At 36.5% G+C, this 24881-nt stretch overlaps 1 long non-coding RNA gene across 2 annotated transcripts in view; it reads left to right on the plus strand.

Moving 5' to 3' along the window:
* The first annotated feature begins 19237 nt into the window (after positions 1-19237).
* Positions 19238-24881, plus strand: part of LOC144307147 (uncharacterized) — a 70351-nt gene continuing 64707 nt past the window's right edge. The window contains exon 1 of one of the 2 annotated variants that reach the window (XR_013374077.1): positions 19238-19539. This is a non-coding gene — a long non-coding RNA (uncharacterized LOC144307147). The remainder of the gene's footprint in view (positions 19540-24881) is intronic. The other variant, XR_013374078.1, reaches the window with a different exon arrangement.

A 24881-nucleotide genomic window follows, 5' to 3' on the forward strand; every position in this document is an offset into this window, starting at 1 on the left:
CAGCAATTTTTAGGTATGAGGTACCCAGAAGCTTTTTTTTTTTTTTTTTTTTTTTTTGAGCATTTAGTTTGTATATTGCTGGTTATAGAAACTACCATTTTAAATCAATATTTATCGTGGCATTTGGAAGATTTATTGCTGTTTTACCTTCTATAGGCTGATTCAGTATATTAAAAAATTTGCAGATTCTTTTTTTTTTAAAGATTTTATTTATTTATTCCCGACAGACACAGAGAGAGAGGCAAAGACACAGGCAGAGAGAGAAGCAGGCTCCATGCAGGGAGCCTGATGCGGGACTCAATCCCGAGACTTCAGGATCATGCCCTGGGCCAAAGGCAGGTCTAAACCGCTGAGCCACCCAGGGATCCCAAATTTGCAGATTCTTTTACACGTTTCAACTGTCCCAATTTAAATGGCTTGCTCTTTTAACATATGACTAATACAAATCCATATCATTTCACTTTAACCTTAAAACTTAATACCTATTTAGGAATAATATCAACATTAAATTAGGATATAAATTTTTTGAATGCCTCACTTCCCCTCTGTTATGTCCACTCGTTTAATTACCTCTGAGACTTTTCAAAAGCTAGGCTGACTCCAACTTCCTAAAATTTATTCCTAGAGGCAAAACTATTCAAAATCCCTATTTCTTCTCTGAAGAAATAGGACAAACTACATGGAAGTGAATCTGATGGAGTTTTATTTACTCTTTCCCTTAGACTAAGGAAAATCCTAAAGAAAAAAAAGATTAATAATAGCAAATTACAGTATAATAAGCAAGAAATGGATATAATTATTTTTCATTTATCCATGTTTTTAGAGACCAGTGTTTAGTAAAGTCAAGTCTTTTTTTTTTTTTTTTTTAAGATTTTATTTATTTATTCATGAGAGACACAGAGAGAGAGAGGCAGAGACACAGGCAGAGGGAGAAGCAGGCTCCTTGCAGGGAGCCTGACGTGGGACTCGATCCTGGGTCTCCAGGATCAGGCCCTGGGCTGAAGGCGGTGCTAAACCGCTGAGCCACCCGGGCCTCCCCTAAAGTTAAGTCTTTCAATTTTAAAAATAAACATTTATTAAATAGCAATCACAATTTAAAACCCTGTGCTATTTTGCCTATAACTTTTTACTGTCCAATAGATTATAGCTTTTCTTTTTTGTCTATTTATGGCTCCTCCATGATCACTATTGGTAAATGTACTCTAGAGTAGAAAACCAGAAGAACTGAAACTGCCCCTCGCCCACAAGAAGAGTAGTTTGACTTGTCTCATCTTGTATTCTTTCTGAGCAATATCACTGAACCTATTACTCTAATCACAGATGATTGGGTCAGTGATTCACATGGCTGTCAAGATAATTATATATAGACTCAGCAAAAGACGAATCAACTCAAAACTGAGACAAGAATGCTTTCCTGGTGTGTTAGTCCATGCTGACGGTACATTTCTTCTCTTTGGGGGAACTATGAATTGTAAGTGAAAAGAGAGAAAGTCTGCCCTTTAAGCTTTTTCCTTTGTATGTAAGGTTATTTTTTTAGCTATCTAGGATACAGACAATAAATCTCAGAATATCTCAAACTCAGGGAGTCTAGCTGAGTGAAGAAGGGACTCTCTATACCACCTTATCTTATTTTATTCTGTACCTAAAGCAAGATTCATAAAGGTATTAGTGTTTTCTTCTCTGGGAAGAGGAGGTGCTACCTTATACTAGATACTCTTCAGATTTTCTAACCATCTCTAGTTGTAGCCTTTTAATTTGTGTAGAATTTTTTTTTCATCCACATAAAAGAGACTGCATAGGAGCCAATATTGGATTTAATAATTATATGCATTTATCTTTAAGTTATAAAATGTGTATAATTGTCATAACCAAAGTCAACATCCGATATCTTTGGAATAGCTAAAATCATCTGAAGCTAAGGCCTCATAGAAAATTCTGATTATGGGATGCCTGGGTGGCTCAGTGGTTGAGTGTCTGCCTTCTGCTTAGGATATGATCCTGGCATCTGGGATCTAGTCCCACATGGGACTCACCGCAGAGAGCCTGCTTCTCCCTCTGCCTATGTCTCTGCCTCTCTGACTCTCATGAATAAATAAAAACATTAAAAAATTAAAAAAAAAAAGAAAAAAAATTCTGATTATGATATTCGTATCAATTTGTGTGAGGTAGTTGGTTGGGTAGATCAGAGTAATTGAATACAGAGGCCAACAGGTAAACAATATTGCAAGATAATATTTATTGAATATTTAAATGTATGCCAGTCACTGTGCTAAATGCTTTAAATTTAGTAAATGCAATCACCACAACAGGACCTGGAAGTGATACTGTTTTTATCTGGGAAAGATGTATCCACTTACCTCTTGTCATTGTTGCAACAAATACTGGAGTGAGTGTGCTAGTCCTCATCTGACCAATTTCAGAGATTATAATCCTATGGACTTCAGTTTTTTCTTAGTATGTCCATGTGTTCTCTTCATCAGAAACAACCAAGAAACTCATGAAAAATGCAGATTCCTAATATCTGTATCATTGAGAATTTTAATCTCTCACCTTCAGTCAGGAGGTATAAATACTTAATAAATAATGAGAACTCTAGGTGACTGTGATACTGAGATCCATAATACTATAGTTAGGTTCCGGATGTGATGAGACAGGATATCAAGGCCAAGAAGGGAAACTTAATTGGAAAATATTATGTAATCCTGAAAAGTAAAAATAGGAACAGTTTTCATTGAACATGGCTGTGCAGGAGAATCACTTTATTTTATTTTATTTTTTTTAATTTTTTTTTTAATTTATTTATGATAGTCACAGAGAGAGAGAGAGAGAGAGGCAGAGACATAGGCAGAGGGAGAAGCAGGCTCCACGCCCCAGGAGCCCGACGTGGGATTCGATCCCGGGTCTCCAGGATCGCGCCCTGGGCCAAAGGCAGGCGCTAAACCGCTGCGCCACCCAGGGATCCCGGAGAATCACTTTAAAGTGGACAAACAAACAAACAAAAAATAAAGTGGACAAATAAACATGCCTTGGCTCTACCCCAGACCAATTAAGGCTGGGCCCTGCATATCAGTACTGCTAAAATGCTCCCCAGATGATTTTTATTGAGAAGCCAGGTTGTTCACTAATATACAACTCTACTTTTGGAAGAGTTTCCCTTATTAAATGTGACTTTTTCAAAAGAAAAAAAGAGAAAGGAAATAAAAGAAAAAAGAAAGTAAAAGGAAAAAAGAGAAGATAGAAAGAAAGGAAGAGAGGGGATAGATGAGTTAAGGAAGGGAAAGAGAAAGAGAAAGAGAAAGCAAGCATCTCTTCTGATCTTCTCTGTTATATATAGCAGGCTTTTGGTTTTTTTTGTTTTGTTCTACATTTTTTGTTTTTTTGTTTTTTTGTTTTGTTTTTTGTTTTTGTTTTGTTTTGTTTTGTTTTTGTTTTTGAGAGAGAGAGAGAGTGAGAGAGAGAGAGAGAGCACATAGAAAAGGAGAAGCAGACTCCCCACTGATCAGGGACCCGGACCTGGGTCTTCATCCCAGGACCCTGGAGTCATGACTGAGCAAGAGTGAGACACTTCACTGACTGAGCCTCCCAGGATCCCCCAGCAGACTTTTGGGATGTTTTAAAAAGTGCCACCTAACTATTCTTCTCATTTACAGTAGTGTACAAGTCATACATAATCTGTGTATATCTGGTAATGTTATTACTAGTCTTCAACAAACTAATATCAATTAATGATGATATAATAAACTTTGTTTTCCCCTCTGACTTTTGAATATATAAGAATGAATGATTTTCATTTGTTTTCCCTTTCAAAGATTTCTACCGTAATCCCATGTCATTGCTCAAATCCCTGATGAAGTAGTATATTTTATAAACTGAAAATTTAGATTATGATCAAAGATTGATATAAGAATTTTGGTGAGAGGGAGCACAACAAAACTACTCTGTGCTGTCAAATCAGTGCCTGGAATGTCAAATATGTGCCTGGAATGTAAGACATGAACAACTATAGGCCTTGTGAGGAGCCAATCCTGCTAAACTTCAGTTTACTAAAATGTTCCATTATCTCCCCCTAGAATTTATAAAGACCATTTGTCTTTGACAATCCTGTATCACTATCATTATGGAGGGCAATATAGGTAAGAAAAGGTAAATTAAGGTAACAAAAATGATGATTTTGTTTGAAAACTCACATTTAAGGTATATGAAATAAAGTACATAATCAGTGATTCAAAATAATTCGGCTCTACCATACTTCACTTAAAAGTCTGAAAGGGACTCAGTTCCACGGATTTCTCGTGAAAAAACTGCAAATAAAAATGTCTGTTTAGATGAATATATATTTACTTAATTAAATATGATTATCAGTGGAAGAATATGCTTTTTTTTTTACTCTAATAAGTCAGAGTACCTGCATCTTATTTTTCTAAATATATTATTTGAAATTGTCTCTAATTTATACATATGCAATGTAGCTAATACAAGTTAATATTACCTTAGACTACTGATATTTAAAATAATCAGAATCTAGAAAAATGATACTTTTTTTTTTTTTTTTTTTTTTTACTTTATTAACTTTCCCAATATTATTGGATCTGTTTCTTGGAATAGTTGTATATACAGACTTCCTGTTGAAGAAATCAGTCTTCAGTAGACAATCATTCTCATCCCAGAGAGACTACTCATAACAAATGTTCTACTGAATCTGGTTGGCAACTCTGATCTTGCAGTAGATCAAGGACCAAAGATACCAAAGTTATCTGCTGACCTGCACTTTTTCCCCCAGAGAGATATGAAGTTCTTTGTGATTAAATTGCAATTGAAATTGCTTTCACATAAATAGCTGGTAGTTTACTTTGCAAGGGTAAAGGATGGTAAAATACCTCATATTTTCAGAGTTGAAGATGACATAAAAATCCTTTTTTGAAATTTGTTAAGCAGAAAAGTTTCAGAATGACTTTTTTTTTTTTTTTTTAACCTGGCTTTAAAAAAGCAAATAAAGGACATTAGGAAATTCTTGTTCTGAAAATATTTATAAATAAAGTTAATATCCAAATATTTTTCTCTGCTTTCCATCATGCTGTTTGTGGTTGGAGTTGCCTAGGCTAATTCTCAAAATAAGCTACTGCTTGACTATTTCCGTCTATGTACATTGCATATTTTCAACTGATTTTTGTTTTTGGATGAATTCCAAGAGAAATAAGGCCTTATTAGTTGGTGTACATAAAACTAATTTAGAAATGTCTTTGCAGTATCCAACCTATTATGTAATGGCATATATTTTTCTAGACTACCATAAATATATTACTGTTTCTTTTTCCCCCAGCTTTTTTTAGATATAATTGACATGTAAAAATGGTGTAAGTTTAATGTCTACAACATGATGATTGTTTATACTGTGAAATGATAAACACAGTTTTAGGTAACTCATCCATTACTTCATATAATTATAATTTTGGGGGTTATGTGTTTTGAGAAACTTTAAGATCTATTTTCTTAGCAACTTTCAAATATACACACAGTATTAACTATAGTTAATATAGCTCCATATTATGTTCCCAGAATTTATCTCTCTTATGACTAGAAATTTCTACCCTTTGACCACTTTTTATTTTCTCCACCTGCTGCCCACCCCTGGCAACCATCAATCTAATCTCTGCTTCTATGAATTCATTTTTTTGAGGATGTGGAGAAAAGGGAACATGGATACAGTGTTAGTGGGGAGGTAAACTGGTGCAGCCATTATGAAAAATAATGTGGAGGTTACTCAAAAAAATCAAAAATAGAACTATCGTATAATCTAGCAATACCTCTTCTGGATTTATATCAGAAGGAAATAAATTTACTGTCTTGAAGAGACCTCTCCACCTCCATATTCATTGCAGTACTATTTACAGTAGCCAAGACAGGAAAACAGCTTAAGTATGATGAACAATGAAATTGTGATGTGTGTGTATATACAGTAGATATGTAGATATGAATGCTGTTTTATATATGTGATTTTCAATTTAGATACACGTATGTGCGTTTTTAATAGAGGTAAGTCATTTACATTTGTCTGTACAAATCTTGTTTGTCTTTGTTTGTTGTCATATTGTTATCTTTTAAGTGTTTAGGTTTTATAAAAAGTGATAATTTTAAGTGATATACATATTTCTTTTCTGCTTAAGCCAGTATCTATTTGTTCCCTACATGAGTAGTTGTAAAATCAGTGTATGCCTTCAATATTTTATTTCTAGCTTTAAAAGTACCTTCTAAGATTTTTTACTATTAATATATTCATGAAAATATTGCCTTGTTAGCTTTAAATACATATATATTACACATACATATGTGTGAGCAATATCTATAGATATACAAATATATGGATATAGATATATCTATAGATACACAGATATTACTCTAAATTCTTATAAAGAATCAGTAAACATACAACTCTTACTGCTATCTTGTCTATCCCACTTCCTTTCTTAAATTCCATTAGTAATGTTATCTCTACATGATGGTTAGGACATGTAACATATATATTCTTACTTGGCAAGCCTAAATTCCAGGCTTGATTCAATTCTAGAGTTAAATATATTTAATGCTTACCGTTAGTTCTTTTACAGTAATATCCCTCATTACCTTGTGTTGGATGAGGTTCACACTCTTTTCATTTCCTAGGGAAGGATTCAAAAGAAAAATATTCTCTGAATTTGTGCATATTTTAGTATTTGTGATCTTTGTTCTTGAAAGGTGATTTATTGGGCTTCAGTTTATCCCCCTAATGGCTCTACAGGTGATCTTTACCTATGTTCTAGTGGTAAATGAAGAAATCTGACTCCAGCATGGTTTTTCTTTGTGTAATTGGTTTGTGTTTCTTGTTTGGATGCTCAAGAACTCTCTTTTTTATTTATTTATTTATTTATTTATTTATTTATTTATTTATTTATTTATTTATTTATTATAGTTACAGAGAGAGAGAGAGGCAGAGACACAGGCAGAGGGAGAAGCAGGCTCCATGCACCGGGAGCCCGATGTGGGATTCGATCCTGGGTCTCCGGGATCACGCCCTGGGCCAAAGGCAGGCGCCAAACCGCTGCGCCACCCAGGGATCCCAAGAACTCTCTATATTGAAGAGCAGTGCCTTTCCTAGGACGTCTTTGTGTTCCTGTTATATGTCAGTATTCTATGGTATTCTCTTTCAGTATAAGGGGGTGAATCACCTTTTATTTTAGGTATTTTATTGAATTAGATCTTGATTTCCCTTCATTGGGGAGTGCAATTTTGCATATGTTGGCTTGCCTTTGCATATTTTTTATGTCTATAATTTCCCACTCTAGTATCTTTTAACTCTTTATATTAACTTTCTTTTTTTCTGTCATTCTTTCCTTCTTTGATTCCCTCTCTTTCCTTTCCTTCCTCCCTCTGACTCTTCCTTCCTTCCTTTTGTTTTCTTTCCTTTCTTCTGTTTCCATTTTCTACGTCCCTTGCTGTGATTTCTACAATGACCATTATTCTTCCCCCTTCTTTCAATTTGCTATTTCTGTAACTATTTTTACTGTATTTCATACCTTATTTCTGCCAGGTCCTATTTTGCCTGTTTCTGTTTCTTACCACTTGTTCCCTAACTTCTCATATCCCTGCCTTGTGATGTTTATGGAGATAATTACTTCACAAATAATATTTAATTTTCTCATAAAATTTAAAATAACCATATTTATTTTCTTTTTTTGCAATGTTCTTTCAGCACATGTTCTCCAAATAACTATGATTTTCTGATCTCTTCTTTATTTTTCTTATAATATTTGTACTGTACCACCTTCATTTTTATTCCTCGATTTTGACTGTATCAATTTTCCTGGATCAGCCACTTGCCAAGTTTCCTTTAGAAAGGGTGTTGTCTTCCAGGTTATCTGGCATTCATGACCCATTGTGTCTCTTCTTATTTGACGCCTCAAATGTAGGCAATATTATTAAAATAGTCCTGCCCTATTTGCTTTTGCTGTAGACTGATTCCCTGGCTCCTCTCAAATTATGATTATAACACTACTAATCCCATTTCTACCTCTTTTATTACAAACAATAAATGCATATTTTTCACATCAGCATCTTTTCTTCACCTGTAGTAAGTGTTTTTATTCTGGTATTTCCTGAGACCTCTTATTGGTCCCTACTTAAGTCTCTGTGTTTCTTTTCTTTGTATCCTTTCGGATGGCTGCTACCATTTCTTTTAGCTGTGAAACAGATTAAAACTGCAGGTGATAACTTACTTCTGTCAGAAATATAACGTACTTTTTAAATATTTCTTTATTACTTTATGTGAGGACCAAAGGAAAATGATGAATTTTGAATTCATGTCCCTACTGAAAATCAAGAAATGTAGTGTTGATATTTACTTCACAAATGAAGAAAACGGAGCACACAGAAGCCGAATCCAAATTAGGAAACCAGTAAGAAGAGCGAAGATTCTACCCAGAAAATCTGGCTCCATAAACCACGCTCAAACATATATAATATTTCTGAGAAATTCAAAGATGATTCTATGTTCTAAGCTAAAACTAATTACCCCAATTCAAGCAAAATTTTTCTTCAAATGAGATTGTTTGTGATTGAAGATATATATACAAAACCATAACCTATTTTATGAATTGTCTAATTGTTATTATCTGGAAATTATATGAACTATTGCTCAATCATTGAATATTATACAAAACAGACAAATGTATATATATTATCTTATATATATACATTTAGACCTGTATACCTGAAGTTTTATTTATATTTGAAATCAGTTTAAATCATTTTTTGACCTTCTCTTACACTGGAACAACTGTTCTTATCTTTTGGCAATATATGAACTTTGTTTAAATGTTTGTTTTAAAAAGAAGTATGTTTAGGTTTTACTCTGCTATCATTTTTGTAGCCTTACTAATAGCCTAGTTCTTTTATTTTGCTCTTTTTCTCTCTGGAAAAAAAAAGAAAAAAAACACCTGTCACCAAGGATTTTTTTTCCTCTTTTCATGTTCTATATGTTATATTCTCTTTCTGTTCTATTATTCAGTTTCTCTTTCAACTCTTCCTCTTCTGTGTGTTCTAAAAAGCTGTTTGAGAATTTTGTCACGTTTAAGATATTTTTTTAAAAACCTTTTTTTGTGTGTGTGTATGTGTGTGTGTGTTTGCTTTTATGGCCAGTAGGAAAATGTCCTTCCATTTATTGACTTTGATATTCAAGAATAAAAGTTCTGTGTTCGATCCACTTTATTGTTACTTTTATCTTCTTTATGTTTACCTTTATTACTTCTTAACAGATATCTCCTAAGATTTCTGTGAGGTGACTTTACATAGATTTATTTCTTGTGTCTCACTCGACTATGGCAGTTTATTCCTGTATCTCTTACAATAGATCTCATCCTGATATCAGACGCAGAATAAATAAGTTGCAAACACTCTTTTATTTTTGAAAGTGAATAGGAGATAAATATTTGCAAATTTAAAAAATTCCTTCAATCATCATATATTTATTTTCCTTTCTAGAGGTAAGTGTATAATGGAGTAACAGAAAACTCAAGAAAATCTCAGAAAAACTCCTTAATTCTCTTAATGTAAAGTCTTGTTATTTTGTATGGGAGGTTGAACAAGCTTTGTACAACTTGACTCAATATTAGATTGACTGGCTTTTGTTACCTCAATGTACATGTTATATCTTCCGGAGACATTTTCATTGCTGGTTAATGTAGTCATCTTCCCTAAAACTGTATCATCTACTAACAACCTTGTTTTATTATTCTTTTTGTTCATAGTATCTTACATATAAAGTTGGAAAGATTCTCACTTTGAAATTTGATAAAAAATGTGCTTTGATCATGTAACCTACATAAATTTAAGACATTACATGATGATAAGGGAACTCATTAAATGATTATAAGGGAAACAATTATATTAGGGTTTTGAAAGAGATAGTACAGAATCTTTATCAGAAATGTGTGATGACTCAGGGATAGTCACTTAGAAGAAGGAGTTTTTGATCCGGATCCCTGAGCTAAGGAGAATAAGCAGGAAGCCCAACATGGTGTTCAATCCCAGGACCTCGAATCATGACCTGAACTGAAGGCAGATGCTTAACTGAATTAACCATCCAGGTATCCCTCAAATAAAATCTTTTAAAAAGTTATTTAAAATAATGTTTTAAATGAAACAAGATATTCTTGATATAAGTATGGTTTGTCTTTCTCTAATTAATATTATCTTTAAATAAGTATTTTCCAAGGGGCACCTGGATGGTTCAGTGGTTGAACATCTGCCTTTGGCTCAGTCTTGATCCCAGAGTCCCAGGATGGAGTCTCGCATCAGGTTCCCGGCAGGGAGCCTGCTTCTCACTCTGCCTATGTCTCTGTTTCTCTGTGTCTCTCATGATTAAATAAACAAAATATTTATTATTTTTTTAAAGATGTTATTTATTTATTCATGAGAGACACAGAGAGGGAGAGAGGCAGAGACACAGGCAGAGGGAGAAGCAGGCTCCATGCAGGGAGCCGGACATGGGACTCGATCCGGGGTCTCCAGGATCACGCCCTGGGCTGAAGGCAGCGCTAAACCTCTGAGCCACACGGGCTGCCCATAAAATATTTAAAAACAAATAAATAAATAAATAAATATTTTTCAAGATAAAAAGGCAAAACAGCAAGTTTTAAATTTAGCCTTGGAAATCTATAAACACACATATATAAATTAAATTACACATATGTATGTTAGGGTAAATTATATGTATTACTAAAAAGTAAAAAAATAAAATAAAATAAAATAAAATAAAAATTAAAGTATGGCTATTACAGTACCAGTACCATCACCAGCTAGACCCCAAAGCCTGACCTTTACAGCACAACTGCTTGTATACATTGACCTTTGTCCTCTATTTTTCCTTAAGCTCTTCTTTACAGCTTATCTCTTAACTCAGGCAAAAGACCCATGGGTATAACATACCTCAATGGAAATCAAAACTACTCCTCAAGCAATAACAACTGCCCAGACCACCCAGACTAGTTTGAACTTAATCCTCAATTCACCTTTGTGCAGATGGACCATGCAGTGACCTGTAGAATGACCTATCTTTACCCCTTTATAATACTAAAATCTCTGCCAGAGGAGCACAAGCCTCATTTACATAATATACAATGTATATTTAGGTATGTTTCCATGTCTTATGCATGACCTTCTGCCCACTTCTACATATGATGACAAGGTTCCCCTATGTAAATATTCATCCTAATCCTAAATAAAAAGAACCCATTCACCTCTGCTCAGGGAAGTCATGGTTTTGAAAATTATTCCCTGTGATCTCCTTATATGCTGCAAATAAAGTTTCTAATTTTTTTTCTTATGGAGTTGTTATAGTTATACCCATACATGAATATTATTTCTATCTCATTCCTCTTTCCCTACCTCTTTCTCTCTGATCTCTCATTTGTATTAGTTGCAGATGTGTTTTCCAGTTTGTAGCTTGTCTTTTGACTCTAATGCATCTTTTGTGGATAAGATTTTTCAATTTTTAAAATAGAAAAAGGTATTATTACTATTATCCATTATTTGAATGTTTGTGTTTTCATACAAAGACATTATTATGCAAATAATAATGCTGTGATTAGCATTATTAAAACATAGTTCTAAGCCAGTGATGCTGGATTTGAATCTTCACTTCCTCCTAGACTAGCTGAGTAATCTCAGGCATATTACTTCAGTCTTGGGCGGTAAGTGGAATTCTAAGATAGACCTTGAAATTTCTGCCTTTTTCTATGCATATTTTGTATAATCTCCCCCTTTTTTGGTGATTGGATAACTTATAGATATTGCAGGATATCATATCTGTGATAGGTTACTTATCAGTTGACTTTTAATCAAAAGGGAGATTATTGAGATGCTACTGACTTAACCAGTGAGTCTTTAGAAGGGAGGTTAGAGGAGATCCTTTCTGAGGTTAGAGGAGATGAAGTGTGCAAGAGCTTATGCCTATGGAGAGGTCCTTACATCAGATAGATTGCAAATATGAGAAAGAGAGAGGCTCATGTGGGAAGGACCTGAAAGCAGTCCCTGGTCACCTGCTAGCAAGACAATGGGGACCTTAGTCATATGTCCCAAGGAGATTATTTCTGCCAACCACTTGGAAGGGGATCTTTTCCTAATTGAATTTCCAGATGAGCACATAGCCAGCCAACACCTTAATTTCAGCCTTGTGAGTCCTGGAGCAGACATCCCAGTCAAGTATGTGAAGTTCCTCCCCCACAGAAATGTTGAGATAATATATTTGTGTTTTCAGCTTGTAGGTTTGTGATTATTCATCAGTAGAAAATTAATGCACCCTTGAGGCCCAATTTCTTCATTTGTAGAATGAAGATAGCAGTAGTTTCTAGTTCATAGAGTTGATTGTTGTCAAGATTGCATGAGTGACTAAATCAATATAGACTTGAAAGTGCTTAGCAGTACACAATGCTTGACGAGGTGAACACTATGCCAATGATAGATTTTAATCTGAGGAATATAGTCTTCCATATTTTATTCTAAAACTTTTAAAGTCTTGTACTTTTAAGTTTATAGTCAACTAGATAGTGATTTTTGTGGAGAATCTGAGGCAGGAATCCATCCTTCTTCCCTTCCTCCCTCCCTACCTTTCTTCCTTCCTGGAGAACCAATTGCATAAACACCATTAGTTGAAAATTCCATACTTTCCTCTGTGATATGAAATCCCATCACTTTCCTAGGCCAAGTATTCATCCATGCATGAGTTGATTACTCTGCTCTGTCATGTGCTGTATCGATTTCTTTCTTTTTTTCTTGTATCAATAACTCAGTCATCAACACAGTCTTAATATCTGTCGGGGCAAATCCCATCATTTTACTATTCATAAGTTTTCCCTCATTATTTTTTCCTTTTGAAAGAGTGAGACATGTATATTGCTAGAGGACACTAATGTTAACTATATGCACTATGTATTTTTGTTTACATATATATATCATCAGGGCGACTGTTACCCAGACCGAGATATAGAATATTTACCGTATGCATGTCTCTTATGAACAATACAAGTCTATAAAAACTTTTTTTTTTCTATAAAAACTTCTAACCAGTATTTGGACTTCTAAAACATGAATTTATTTTGACTATTTTGAACTTCATATAATTATACTTTTTAAAAAATATTTTGTTTTGTTTATATTGTTTCATTCAACATAATAATTCTGAGATCCACCCATTTTTGGATGTAATCAGATTTTTTTAAAATTCTGAGTGGCATTGCATTGTGTGATTATGCTGCAGTTTCATAATTTGCCTGTTAATAGTTTGTTTCCAGTTTTTGACTATTTGAATAATGTTGCTATGAACATTTTCCTGAAGGTCTTTAATTGATATATCCACTTATTATCTTGGATATATAGAGAAAAATATAATCACTGGGCCATTAAATAGATATATGCTTAATTAGAAACTTCTAATAGTTGTCCAAAACTGTTGCATAATTTTATATTCTCACCAGGATTGTATGAAAGTTACAGTTGCTCCATATTGCCAGTAATATTTAATAGGGGATGTTATCTTATTTTTTAACCGTTCTATTTCATTTTAGCTGATTAGGTCTTCATTATAGCTGTAATTTACTCTTCCTTGTAGCACATTTTCATATTCTTATTTGTTTATTGGCCATTTGATATCTTCTTAGTGAAATGTCTCCTCAGATATTTTTTATTTGTGTTCTTTGTCTTTTCTAACTGACTTATGATTTGTTTTACATTCATACATATACAACACACATATATTTAGTTTCTATAAATACACAAATATCTAGTTTCTATAAATATAATTTGTAATGATACATATGATTTTATTGAAATAAAGGCTTTTATGTAGAAAAAAAGTTTGAAAGTCATTGATTGAATTAGCATTTATTGAGTGCATAATGGCTGATGACAGAAATGTTTGTTGAGCACTGACTGTTCCAGGCATCGTATTAGGTTCTGAGAATTAAGTAGTGAAGAGCATAAGTGCAATTCTGACGTCAGGTTGCATACGGTGATAGAACATGAATAAAACAAATCAATATTTAAGTGCAATACATACAGGCTATTCTTAGAGCAATTAACAGCTAAAATATCCTAATCAAGAAAGTCAGGAAAGGAAGGCTTTTTTTTTTTTTAAGATTTTATTTATTTATTCATTAGAGACACCGAGAGAAAGAGAGAGAGAGACATAGGCAGAGGGAGAAGCAGGCTCCCTGTGAGGAGCTTGATGGAGGACTTGACCCCAGGATCCTGAGATCACCACCTAACCTGAAGTCAAATGCTCAACCACCAAGCCACCCAGGTGTCCCAGGAAAGGAATTCTAAGGAAGGACCATTGACGTTGAGGCTTTAACTGTGTCAAAGAAAAATATGGCACAGAACTCAAAATTTTTTGTTATCTTATGGAAAAGGCAGGCCCTAAAAAGGTAGTTACAATACTGTTAAATGTTATTATAAGAGGAATTCATATAGGATATAAGAACATAGAAGGAACAAGTGACCAAGTTTGGTTAGAAGTCTTATTAGAGGAATTTATAGCATAGCTGAAGAAAATTTCAGACATTTTAAAAACAATTCCTGGGGGCATCTGAATGGCTCAGTGGATTCAGTGTCCAGCTCTTGGCTTTAGCTCAGGCCACGATCTTATGGGTCCTGAGATTGAGCCCTGTGTCAGGCTCCATGTTCAGTAAAGGAATCTGCTCAAAGATTCTCCCCCTTGTCCCTCTCCCAGCTCATGCCCTGCTCTCCACACATGCACATGCAGGTACTCTCTCTCCCTTTCTCAAATAAATAAATAAATAAATAAAATTTTTTTAAATGGACAATTGCTGAATATTGGACTTTTACTCGTACTACTTCTTTACTTTGATGATTTATTTCCTATTTAAGAAATCTCATGGTAGTTAAACTTTCAGTACCTAATATTATCTTTATGGTGCATTAACAACAACAAATATTAGGCCCTGGATTCAGATACCATGCTGTGAATGAACTTGATGAAGTTTGTGATCATGTACCTACAACTAGGCAGCCAGGTGTATGAAACAGATTATGTTAAAGCAATATAAACTGATCTAATATAAATGTTAATGAAGTAGATTATTTACCTTATGATTTTAACATAAATTTACAGCATGTTTGTGTCTGTGGCACCAATAATTTTTGAATAAGGATAGCATTCTTATATATTTAAGAGCCCTTATATGATATCCATCAATCCCCCAAGAAATTTTGCATGCACACAACATACAGGATAAATTAGCACAAGATTAATCAGCTGGGTAATACACAACAATTACTTTTTTTCCACACAAGGATAGATCATCAAAGGCGGCTTCAGATTTGCTTTCTGATGTCTAACATGATTAATTGTATTTTTGTGACCTGAAAAGGAAAACTTTCTGCTATTATGGAGATCGACATTATTGGGCTTTGAAGGCTGTGTGCTCTTTTCCTTCATCTGGAAATTCTTTTAAAATTCGATAATGCTGGTTTAGAGGACTTCCCTCCTTGCTCAATTTTGTTTTATATTTGACAGAGTGCTGATTTTTGGAAGCCATAGTTTCATTATATAAGATTTCAAATCAAATGAATCATTTTATTAGGTACTAGGGTGGAATTAATGTTATATGAGGAGAATTTTCTTGTTCAAAATGGATAGAATTTCAGTTTGACATTTGAAAATACCAAATAGTTTTATAATTCCTTGAAGAATAAGATATTTTTGCTTTAAGCCTATGTAACAATATTTAGGGAAATATAAATACATTTTTCTCAATTTTAAATATCTATTCTTCAATTTAAACCAGTAAAATATAACAAGTTTATAATATAGTGGTGACTTCTTCGATTACTTCTATTTCCTGTGTATTTAACTTTAGTTTTGAAAGCTACTACTACTATTTAAAGGAAGGGATATATAACATCCCATTATGTTTACAAACTATTTGTCTTTGTTATTCAATGTCAAATAATTTCTTAGGATGCCAAAATTGGCATCAGTGTTTTATATAAGTTGTGCTTCAGTTAGCTACAAATGATGAGTACATATATGCAAACATTCTTCAGGAAAATTGATTGGAATAAAAGTATCTTTCTACTTATCATATCAGGGCCTATATAGCCAACACATACACAAGAGAAAGCAGCTACAAAGAGTCATAGGCAGAATGTTTTTAGTTCTCATTTCAGTAGCCAGAGGGGGACAGCTTGAAGTGTTGGATCAGAAGACATTAATGAGGCAGGAATGTTGGAAGGTGAATAGCACCCTTCCCGCCAAAAGTACACACCAACACTGCTTAACATTTAGTTCAGGTTGAAATGTGTAGTGCAAAAAGTTAAGCATATTAAAGAATTCAGAAGGCAGAAGCATCAAGAAAGAGGGCCTCTTCAGTTTATTAAAGATTAGTAGTTTTTAATCATAATGCATGGACATTGAGTAAAGCACCAAAAAGACCCATTGCTGTCGCTGACAAAATGCTTCTGTAGCCAGAAAAAAAGGCAGACAATGCACAAATTCAGAGGAGCTCGAGAAATGATAGAGTAGGGATGCCTGGGGGGCTCAGCTGTTGAGCGTCTGCCTTCAACTCAGGACGTGATCCTGGTCCAGGAATCGAGTCCCACATCAGGCTCCCTGCAAGGACCCTGCTTCTCCCTCTATCTCTCTGCCTGTCTCTCTGTGTCTCTCATGAACAAATAAATAAAATCTTAAAAAAAAAAAAAAGCGAGAAATGATAGAGTAGATCTCAGGGTAGAAAGGTAATTTAAGTGAAGATAACTAGTCATTTCATATTCTAAATACACATAAGTATTAATCAGTTTTTGGTAAGGATGTCACACTTGGAGACAATATATAAAATGGTTGCAGGCAGGGACTGTGACATCCCCACCTACTGGTATCCAAATCCATGCTCATTCATATATAGTCTTGTGCTGTTTCTAGTAAGTCCACGGTATATATTAGCTATCATTTTTCTTCTTAAAATAAGGGTGATGGTGTCTAAATTACGAATACCGTAAAACCGAGAGGATGTCTACTCCACCTTTAAAGTGTGCCCAACTCCAGATTCTGACAAGTGGTATGCATTCAATAAATATTTGTTCAGCGAGTGAACAGATGGATTGTATTATGTAAGTTTCTAACAAATGAGGTTTTATATTAACACTGGAGTTTTTAGTTCTGTGTTTGTTTCTGAATTCAATTAACTAATCCATTAATCTACCATGCCATGCCAGGTTTGCTCCCCTTATGTGTGTAGACTACATTCCATAACTAAGTCTACCCACACTCTTCCTTGAATACAGTTTGAACTGTTATTTTTTTGGTATTGCTCTACATAAATGCCCTCATTTCTTAGCATTCTCCCCTTAAAACTCTGTTTATCCTTCAAGTAAAAGTCTTATGTACTTCTCCAATCATGACTAAACACTCATTTCTAAATAATGGTAGTAATCATAATACTAAGATTAGGAAATGGAAGCACTTTAATGTACAGTACTTTCCCCTCACTTCATATTAACTTTACTGTCTTTTTTTCAGCAAGATAGTAATGGTCTTACATGTCTCATATATATATTATCTTTCTTATTTGTTTGTATTTGTTGTGAGCATTTCCTTCCTTAACATTGATTGCTGTATGATAGCATAGATGCTTTTTCCTAATGTTTAAGTTAGGAAAAAAAAAATGATTTGAGTTCTCCTGCGTAAAGAACTCTTAATGCATAATCTGAATAAGATCCTCAAATGCAATTAGATGCTGATATTTTGTCACACTGTATTTGCAACAGGGACTTGATTGTTATATTGGGTGTTACTGCTGCTGTAAGGTGTATTCTTTCTTGGGGTAATCCTTTCTATTTGCTTTTTTTAAAAGAAACCCCAGAGCTGAACATTATATTATAAAACCAGTTAATTCTAGGAGTGAAGTAGGCTCTGTTTTTTATGTAGCATTTTTGTACTCTTCAAATCTATACTGAGAGCCTTTGATATTACTATTTTACAAAGCAGGCTTCCTTCCTGAGTTTTTGTCAATTAGATGTACTTACTAAATATTCTAGTTCATCAAAATTTTACATAAAATATAATGCAATAATGGTATATTGTGTTTCTATTTTTCAGCTTCAAAATAATTCAGGAAAATACAGGCAAATATTGCAGGACTCTAAAGAGGGAATCAGAGGGGTCAGGCTCGTTTGTCAGACCCTTTGGCCTCATTAATGTATATATAATTATAAGGTGATTGTTTTCTTCTGTCTAATTGAGGGGGGAGTGGGTTATTAATAGTTTCCCTTTTATGAAGAGAGAAGAACAAGAAAGTCAGGAAGTGTAAAATCAAGGATACCATGTAGGTTATTGATTTGATAATCTATGGTACCATTTTATGAATGACTTTAAATCTTTGTAGCTTCTCAATTAACTATAGATTCTAGATACTGACTGAGAGGAAAATTAGAGTTATTTAAAAATCTATGCTCTATTGAAATTCTTTTCTAGACTGTTGTCATTTGAAATACATAAACAAAAAGCAGGCTGCAAAGAGAGGGGAGGGGCAAGACGGGGGGAGAGTAGGGTCCCCAAGTCACCTGTCCCCACCAAATTACCTAGATAACCTTCAAATCATCCTGAAAATATACGAATTCGGCCTGAGATTTAAAGAGAGACCAGCTGGAATGTTGCAGTGAGAAGAGATCGCGCTTCTATCAAGGTAGGAAGACGGGGAAAAGAAATAAAGGAACAAAAGGCCTCCAAGGGGGAGGGGCCCCGCGAGGAGCCGGGCTGAGGCCGGGGCGAGTGTCCCCAGGACAGGAGAGCCCCGTTCCGGAGACGCAGGAGCTGCACCGACCTTCCCGGGGGAAAGGGGCTCGCGGGGAGTTGGAGCAGGACCCAGGAGGGCGGGGATGCCCTCGGGCTCCCGGGGACACTAACAGACACCTGCGCCCCGGGAGAGTGCGCCGAGCTCCCTAAGGGCTGCAGCGCGCACGGGGGACCCGGAGCAGCTCGGAGGGGCTCGGGGGGGCTCCGCGGAGGGGGCTGCGGGGCGGGAGCAGCTCGGGGGGCTCGGGGGAGGCTCCGCGGAGGGGGCTGCGGGGGCGGGAGCTCGAATCCAACAGCGCAGGCTCCAGAGCACTGGGCGCCGGGACACAGCCCAGGATCCGGCCACCCCCGGGACAGGCAGAGGCCGGGAGGGCCCAGGACAGCGAGGACGCTCCTGCCCCAGCTGAGCAGATCAGCGGCCCCGCCTCGGAGCCGCCAGGCCCTGCAGACGGAGAGCTCTGGAGCTACTGCGGGGGCTGACTCCAGGGCTGCAGAGCTGGCCCCGCCACTGCTGTTGTTCCTCCTGGGGCCTCACGGGGTAAACAACCCCCACTGAGCCCTGCGTCAGGCAGGGGCACAGCAGCTCCCCCAACTGCTAACACCTGAAAATCAGCACAACAGGCCCCTCCCCCAGAACACCAGCTAGACGGACAAGGTCCAGGGGAAGTCAAGGGACTTAAAGTACACAGAATCAGAAGGTACTCCCCCGTGTTTTTTTGTTTTTTATTTTTTTTCTTTTTGATTTGTTTGCTTCCCCCACCCCTTTTTTCTTCCTTTCTTTCTTTTTCTTTCTCTTTTTTTCTCTTTTGTTTCTTCCTTTTTTCTTTTTTCTTTCCTTCTTTCTCTCCTCTCTTTTTCTCCTTTTCCCAATACAACTTGTTTTTGGCCACTCCGCACTGAGCAAAATGACTAGAAGGAAAACCTCACCTCAAAAGAAAGAATCAGAAACAGTCCTCTCTCCCACAGAGTTACAAAATCTGGATTACAATTCAATGTCAGAAAGCCAATTCAGAAGCACTATTATACAGCTACTGGTGGCTCTAGAAAAAAGCATAAAGGACTCGAGAGACTTCATGACTGCAGAATTTAGAGCTAATCAGGCAGAAATTAAAAACCAATTGAATGAGATGCAATCCAAACTACAAGTCCTAACGACGAGGGTTAACGAGGTGGAAGAACGAGTGAGTGACGTAGAAGACAAGTTGATAACAAAGAGGGAAGCTGAGGAAAAAAGAGACAAACAAAAGACCATGAAGATAGATTAAGGGAAATAAATGACAGCCTGAGGAAAAAAACCCTACGTTTAATTGGGGTTCCCGAGGGCGCCGAAAGGGACAGAGGGCCAGAATATGTATTTGAACAAATCCTAGCTGAAAACTTTCCTAATCTGGGAAGGGAAACAGGCATTCAGATCCAGGAAATAGAGAGATCCCCCTCTAAAATCAGTAAAAACCGTTCAACACCTCGACATTTAATAGTGAAGCTTGCAAATTCCAAAGATAAAGAGAAGATCCTTAAAGCAGCAAGAGACAAGAAATCCCTGACTTTTATGGGGAGGAGTATTAGGGTAACAGCAGACCTCTCCACAGAGACCTGGCAGGCCAGAAAGGGCTGGCAGGATATATTCATGGTCCTAAATGAGAAGAACATGCAACCAAGAATACTTTATCCAGCAAGGCTCTCATTTAAAATGGAAGGAGAGATAAAGAGCTTCCAAGACAGGCAGCAACTGAAAGAATATGTGACCTCCAAACCAGCTCTGCAAGAAATTTTAAGGGGGACTCTTAAAATTCCCCTTTAAGAAGAAGTTAAGTGGAACAATCCACAAAAACAAGGACTGCATAGATATGATGGTGACACTAAACCCATACCTTTCGATAGTAACTCTGAACGTGAACGGGCTTAATGACCCCATCAAAAGGCGCAGGGTTTCAGACTGGATAAATAAGCAGGACCCACCTATTTGCTGTCTACAAGAGACTCATTTTAGACAGAAGGACACCTACAGCCTGAAAATAAAAGGTTGGAGAACCATTTACCATTCGAATGGACCTCAAAAGAAAGCAGGGGTAGCCATCCTTATATCAGATAAACTAAAATTTACCCTAAAGACTGTAGTGAGAGATGAAGAGGGACACTATATCATACTTAAAGGATCTACCCAACAAGAGGACTTAACAATCCTCAATATATATACCCCGAATGTGGGAGCCGCCAAATATATCAATCAATTAATAACCAAAGTGAAGAAATACTTAGATAATAATACACTTATACTTGGTGACTTCAATCTAGCTCTTTCTATACTCGATAGGTCTTATAAGCACAACATCTCTAAAGAAACGAGAGCTTTAAATGATACACTGGACCAGATGGATTTCACAGATATCTACAGAACTTTACATCCAAACTCAACTGAATACACATTCTTCTCAAGTGCACATGGAACTTTCTCCAGAATAGACCACATACTGGGTCACAAATCGGGTCTGAACCAATACCAAAAGATTGGGATCATCCCCTGCATATTATCAGACCATAATGCCTTGAAATTAGAACTAAATCACAACAACAAGTTTGGAAGGACCTCAAACACGTGGAGGTTATGGACCATCCTGCTAAAAGATGAAAGGGTCAACCAGGAAATTAAGGAAGAATTAAAAAGATTCATGGAAACTAATGAGAATGAAGATACAACCGTTCAAAATCTTTGGGGTGCAGCCAAGCAGTCCTGAGGGGGGAAATACATCGCAATACAAGCATCCATTCAAAAACTGGAAAGAACTCAAATACAAAAGCTAACCTTACACATAAAGGAGCTAGAGAAAAAACAGCAGATTGACCTCACGCCCAGCAGAAGAAGAGAGTTAATAAAGATTCAAGCAGAACTCAACGAAATCGAGACCAGAAGAACTGTGGAACAGATCAACAGAACCAGGAGTTGGTTCTTTGAGAGAATTAATAAGATAGATAAACCATTAGCCAGCCTTATTAAAAAGAAGAGAGAGAAGACTCAAATTAATAAAATCATGAATGAGAAAGGAGAGATCACTACCAACACCAAGGAAATACAAACGATTTTAAAAACATATTATGAGCAGCTATACGCCAATAAATTAGGCAATCTAGAAGAAATGGACGCATTCCTGGAAAGCCACAAACTACCAAAACTGGAACAGGAAGAAATAGAAAACCTGAACAGGCCAATAACCAGGGAGGAAATTGAAGCAGTCATCAAAAACCTCCCAAGAGACAAGAGTCCAGGGCCAGATGGCTTCCCAGGGGAATTCTATCAAACGTTTAAAGAAGAAACCATACCTATTCTCCTAAAGCTGTTTGGAAAGATAGAAAGAGATGGAGTACTTCCATATTCGTTCTATGAGGCCAGCATCACCTTAATTCCAAAACCAGACAAAGACCCCACCAAAAAGGAGAATTACAGACCAATATCCCTGATGAACATGGATGCAAAAATTCTCAACAAGATACTAGCCAATAGGATCCAACAATACATTAAGAAAATTATTCACCATGACCAGGTAGGATTTATCCCCTGGACACAAGCCTGGTTCAACACTCGTAAAACAATCAATGTGATTCATCATATCAGCAAGAGAAAAACCAAGAACCATATGATCCTCTCATTAGATGCAGAGAAAGCATTTGACAAAATACAGCCTCCATTCCTGATCAAAACTCTTCAGAGTGTAGGGATAGAGGGAACTTTCCTCGACATCTTAAAAGCCATCTAGGAAAAGCCCACAGCAAATATCATTCTCAATGGGGCAGCACTGGGAGCCTTTCCCCTAAGATCAGGAACAAGACAGGGATGTCCACTCTCACCACTGCTATTCAACATAGTACTGGAAGTCCTCGCCTCAGCAATCAGACAACAAAAAGACATTAAAGGCATTCAAATTGGCAAAGAAGAAGTCAAACTCTCCCTCTTCGCCGATGACATGATACTCTACATAGAAAACCCAAAAGCCTCCCCCCCCCCGCCCCGAAGATTGCTGGAACTCATACAGCAATTTGGTAGTGTGGCAGGATACAAAATCAATGCCCAGAAATCAATGGCATTTCTATACACTAACAATGAGACTGAAGAAAGAGAAATTAAGGAATCAATCCCATTTACAATTGCACCCAAAAGTATAAGATACCTAGGAATAAACCTAAGCAAAGAGGTAAAGGATCTATAACCTAAAAACTGTAGAACACTTCTGAAAGAAATTGAAGAAGACAAAGAGATGGAAAAATATTCCATGCTCATGGATTGTCAGAATTAATATTGTGAAAATGTCAATGTTACCCAGGGCAATTTACATGTTTAATGCAATCCCTATCAAAATACCATGGACTTTCTTCAGAGAGTGAGAACAAATTATTTTAAGATTTGTGTGGAATCAGAAAAGACCCCGAATAGCCAGGGGAATTTAAAAAAAGATAACCATATCTGGGGGCATCACAATGCCAGATCTCAGGTTGTACTACAAAGCTGTGGTCATCAAGACAGTGTGGTACTGGCACAAAAACAGACACATAGATCAATGGAACAGAATAGAGAACCCAGAAGTGGACCCTGAACTTTATGGTCAACTAATATTCAATAAAGGAGGAAAGACTATCCATTGGAAGAAAGACAGTCTCTTCAATAAATGGTGCTGGGAAAATTGGACATCCACATGCAGAAGAATGAAACTAGACCACTCTCTTGCACCAGACACAAAGATAAACTCAAAATGGATGAAAGATCTAAATGTGAGACAAGATTCCATCAAAATTCTAGAGGAGAACACAGGCAACACCCTTTTTGAACTTGGCCACAGTAACTTCTTGCAAGATTCATCCACGAAGGCAAAAGAAACCAAAGCAAAAATGAACTATTGGGACTTCATCAAGATAAGAAGCTTTTGCACAGCAAAGGATACAGTCAACAGAACTAAAAGACAACCTACAGAATGGGAGAAGATATTTGCAAATGACTTATCAGATAAAGGGCTAGTTTCCAAGATCTATAAATAACTTCTTAAACTCAACAGCAAAGAAACAAACAATCCAATCATGAAATGGGCAAAAGACATGAAGAGAAATCTCACAGAGGAAGACATAGACATGGCCAACAGGCACATGAGAAAATGCTCTGCATCACTTACCATCAGGGAAATACAAATAAAACCACGATGAGATACCACCTCACACCAGTGAGAATGGGGAAAATTAACAAGGTGGGAAACCACAAATGTTGGAGAGGATGCGGAGAAAAGGGAACCCTCTTACACTGTTGGTGGGAATGTGAACTGGTGCAGCCACTCTGGAAAACTGTGTGGAGGTTCCTCAAAGAGTTAAAAATAGACCTGCCCTATGACCCAGCAATTGCCCTGCTGGGGATTTACCTCAAAGATACAGATACAGTGAAACGCCGGGACACCTGCACCCCGATGTTTCTAGCAGCAATGTCCACAATAGCCACACTGTGGAAGGAGCCTCGGTGTCCATCGAAAGATGATGGATAAAGAAGCTGTGGTCTATGTATACAATGGAATATTCCTCAGCCACTAGAAATGACAAATACCCACCATGTGCTTCAATGTGGATGGAACTGGAGGGTATTATGCTGAGTGAAGTAAGTCAATTGGAGAAGGACAAACAGTGCATGTTCTCATTCATTTGGGGAATATAAATAATAGTGAAAGGGAATAGAAGGGAAGGGAAAAGAAATGTGTGGGAAATATCAGAAAGGGAGACAGCACATGAAGACTCCTAACTCTGGGAAACGAACTAGAATTAGGGGTGGTGGAAGGGGAGGAGGGCAGGGGGTGGGGGTGACTGGGTGACGGGCACTGAGGGGGGCACTTGACGGGATGAGCACTGGGTGTTATTCTGTATTTGGTAAATTGAACACCAATAAAAAATAAATTTATTATTTAAAAAAGCAGGGTGCTCTGGAGCTTCAAAAATATAATTAGTTTAGACTGAATACCTCTTTGTTTTAGCTAGGACATTCTTTATACCAAAACACTCTTTGAAACTTTAAAAA

The sequence above is a fragment of the Canis aureus genome, chromosome 38 (genome assembly GCF_053574225.1).
Source record: "Canis aureus isolate CA01 chromosome 38, VMU_Caureus_v.1.0, whole genome shotgun sequence".
NCBI lineage: Eukaryota > Metazoa > Chordata > Mammalia > Carnivora > Canidae > Canis > Canis aureus.